Source organism: Podarcis cretensis, assembly GCF_951804945.1.
Source record: "Podarcis cretensis genome assembly, chromosome: 12".
NCBI classification, from domain to species: domain Eukaryota; kingdom Metazoa; phylum Chordata; class Lepidosauria; order Squamata; family Lacertidae; genus Podarcis; species Podarcis cretensis.
Window position 1 is genome coordinate 45406727 of NC_137181.1, and position 4025 is coordinate 45410751.

The following is a 4025-nucleotide window of genomic DNA, read 5'->3' on the forward strand; positions in this document are numbered from 1 at the left end:
TGTTTCTGGGCGTTCTTCCTCATCTAAACTGCCTTGACCTCCCTAAGCGTGTATAGGACTGTGGTCTTAAACACTGAAATAATTACTTTATCTTGAGCTGTTGAAGAATTGGACATTAAATAGTTCGCCTATTTATGTTGGAAGAAAAGATACCAAAAACTGGGGGGGGGGGAATGTTGTCAGGTGTATTAATATGATTTCATAACCTGGAGATGAATGCAAGTATGTCAAGTACTAGAAGACAATCCTGTGTTGATTATCAAACTTTCAGCATGGAAATTATTATACATTTATATCCCACTTTTCCTAAAAGGGATTGAAAGTGATGTGTGTGGTCCTCAAGTTTAACTAATGTAATGGTTCTAGGGGTTGCTCGTGCGTAAGCCGGTGCAAACACCTGGCTGGGTTGCCTGAGTGAACCTTTTCTGTCCGGACAGCCACTCACCCGTGGCTGTCTCAATCGCTGGCAGAATCCGTCAGTGGGCGTTTCTTGAACTTCTTCCAGCAAAGAAGCTCTTTGACGCCTAGTCTCCTCCTACTCTCCCTGCGCGGAAGCATTCTGCGCAAGGAGGGCGTAGGCAGCGGAGGACCCCTACTCTCCCCGCTGGTCCCCGGGAAGGAGTCATGGACCGCCTCGCTGCTTCCCCCATCTGCCCCCCTTCTCCACTGGTGCTACGCTGATTCTCTTCCCCAGAAGATGGGCTGCCTCTCCCCATCCCGGGACGCTCTCTGGAATCCCTCTGGATTTGGCTCTCTCCCTCCGGCACTGATGGCAGTTCCCTGACAACTAACAACCCTGTGAAGTAGGTTAGGCTGAGATGCGGTTCGCCTAAGGTCACCCAGTGAAGCTTCATGGTAGGATTTGAACTTGGGTCTCCCCAATTGTAGACCAAAATGCTCTCACCACTCCAGCACACTTGCTTTTTAGCTACCTTTACATACCCTCCTAGAGGGACGCGGGTTGCGCTGTGGGTTAAACCAGAAGGTCGGCGGTTCGAATCCCCGTGACGGGGTGAGCTCCTGTTGCTCAGTCTCTGCTCCTGCCCACCTAGCAGTTCAAAAGCACGTCAAAGTGCAAGTAGATAAATAGGTACCGCTCCGGCGGGAAGGTAAACGGCGTTTCCGTGCGCTGCTCTGGTTCGCCAGAAGCAGCTTAGTCATGCTGGCCACATGACCCGGAAGCTGTACACTGGCTCCCTCGGCCAATAAAGCGAGATGAGCGCCACCACCCCAGAGTCGTTCACGACTGGACCTAATGGTCAGGGGTCCCTTTACCTTTACCTTTTTACATACCCTCCTAGCCCTCAAAGGGATTGGGTATGGTTATTAAGGTCTTTCTTGTTGGAAGTTCAACTCCTATATGATTCAGAAGACCCAGAATAGTCCTGCTATGGAAGTGCCCCAAGTAGTTTTATTGTGCAGCCTTTTGAGGTTATATGTGTTATGACGAAATGGATGCCTGGGAATGAATGCCTCACATACGTTTATTTACACAGCTGAGATAGTGCTTAAAACCTGAGAATGGAGATACTTTCACACGCCCCTCCTGCCACGCAGGGAAAAGGGTGGAAACTAAAAACGCAGAGCATGATGTTCTTTGTGTGTGCTAATTGCATTTGCATGTATTTGCTACATAGGGAGCTTCTTTACACTGTGCTAGGCCATTGATCCATCCAGTGGCGTAGTGTGTGGGCGAGGCCACAGGGGTGCAAAATTGTTAGGGGCGCAAAATTTCACCACTCGGTGCTGCCTCAATACAGCTGTATGCTTCCATTACTGGGCTCCGTTGAAAACGGCTTCTCCGTGTGAACCAGGAAGTGACCTCTCCAGACAATGGAACGACCCTTCTTTTCTTATCTCTGCGGCTGCAGTCTCCTGGGTGACACAGATGCCGTTAGGCAACTGAACGCAGATGCATATTCCGTCCGTTTCCCTCCCACCCAGCCCTGCCACGCGGCCCTAAATACCGGCAACCCATGCTACACCACTGGATCCATCTAGATCAGAATTGCCTACACCAGGGGGTAAGGAACTTTTATTGCTCAGTGGGCCAGACCTTTATCTCTCCTTCCTTCAATCATGGTGAGCCATGATTGACCTGTGGGTCAACTAACTGGCAGGCACTGTCCAGGATTTCTGGTAAGGGGGAGTCTTTCCCAGCCCTACCCTTTAGATTCTAGGGATTGAACCTCTGACCTTCTGCAAGCAAACCAAATTCTCTACTGCTGAGCTATAGCCCCTTCCCCATAGTCACGTAAGTGAACTGCACACCTTTCCCCCCCCCCCACATGTAATAAAAGCACATGTGAAACAGCCTTTGCTATAGCAATTTAAAAATAATAATCTGTAAACATGTTTTGTTAACTCTCTACACCACAAGTGTGCAGCTGCTAATTTTATGGGCTGCATTTTGCCTTCATTTTCTTGATTCCACTATTCCACACTCAGGACTTGAGTGGCTCAAATTTAATGTGTAACTGTGAGATTTGTTTAGAATCTCAGAAGAGCATGTTTGAAAGAATGGCTAATCCAGCTGTTGGTGGGCTATATTGGGCAGAAAGTACACACTCCCCTTGATGGCGTAAACCCTATAGGGTCTTATGGGAAATTATGACATTTCTTTTTAATTTTTAATTATCTAGCTTAATAATGGACCTGCCTTTATTATTTTTTAAACATACAATGTGTATGTCCATTTATGTTTTGTGTAGTACATAAAGGGCTATGTAAACCGAATGTAGCAAATTACATGTACTGTTGAATCGCTTTAAAAGCTATTAACTCTGTTTAATGAAATGAATATTTGTTTTGTTTCTGTTAAGCCAGTTGGTTTTGAAATGCAATGGAAGTAACATTGAATGATTTCTCCAAGCTCCACTCATTATTATTGTTGTTGTTATTGTTTTTTCAGTAAAACGTAATAATCTATGCTTTGTGTTGTGTTTATTCCTGTAGACATTTATTTGCCCAGCTAAATACTCCTATGTTACAAAGACTTTTTTCTTTCATTGCTGTTTTCTGCTGCACTTTAACAATACGGAAGGAGGACAAAAGGTTGGAAAGGACTCGTTTCTTTCCCGTGGATTTCCTAAATTAGGCTGCAGTCCTTACGCCTTACGTCCTTAGGGACGTGGGTGGCACTGTGGGTAAAACCTCAGTGCCTAGGACTTGCCGATCGTATGGTCGGCTGTTCGAATCCCCGCGGCGGGGTGAGCTCCCGTCTTTCGGTCCCAGCTCCTGCCCACCTAGCAGTTCGAAAGCACCCTTAAGTGCAAGTAGATAAATAGGTACCGCTTTATAGCAGGAAGGTAAACGGCGTTTCTGTGTGCTGCGCTGGTGCTGGCTCGCCAGAGCAGCTTCGTCACGCTGGCCACATGACCCGGAAGTGTCTCCGGACAGCGCTGGCCCCCAGCCTCTTAAGCGAGATGGGAGCGCAACCCCAGAGTTGGACACGACTGGCCCATTTGGGCAGGGGTACCTTTACCTTTACCTTTACCTTACGCCTCTAACTCTGGAGTAAACCCCATTGAATTCAATGGGACTTAACTTCCAGGTAGACATAGTTCGGATTGCCCACAGGTGGTACAATGGGGCAGTGCATCTGGCTGTTAACCAAAAGGTTGGTGGTTCGAGCCCACTGAGGGACAGCTGTGAGCAGGATTCCTGCATTGCTGGGGGTTGGTCTAGATGACCCTTGGGGGGCCCTTCCAACTCCACAATTCTATAATTCTAAAAGTTACACAACTAATGCACAAAATAATAGGTAGCTGCCTCGGTCAATTGAAGGGGAAGCACAAAATCCAAAGTACAGCATGCCTTTATTAAGGTCAGCCGAAATCTCACAAAATAAGCAGCAATCATTTGAGTTCTTCAAAAGTCTCCTTTATGCAGCATATTAAGCAAAACAGCAGGGATGGGGGAAGACAAAATTGGCATGATGTTAAAAGTCACCGAAGCCTGCAGTTTGAAGGAACACTACGCCTGAAACTAAGTATATTGGAATGTGCCTCTAAGGTTGCAATGCT

At 47.1% G+C, this 4025-nt stretch overlaps 1 long non-coding RNA gene across 1 annotated transcript in view; it reads right to left on the reverse strand.

Moving 5' to 3' along the window:
* The window catches only part of LOC307199553, a 44434-nt gene extending 40923 nt beyond the window's left edge, over positions 1-3511 (reverse strand). Inside the window, exons 1-2 of the long non-coding RNA XR_013832046.1 lie at positions 3497-3511; positions 1276-3106 (exon numbers count right to left, since the gene is read on the reverse strand). This is a non-coding gene — a long non-coding RNA (uncharacterized lncRNA). The remainder of the gene's footprint in view (positions 1-1275; positions 3107-3496) is intronic.
* Between the last annotated feature and the right edge of the window lie 514 nt (positions 3512-4025).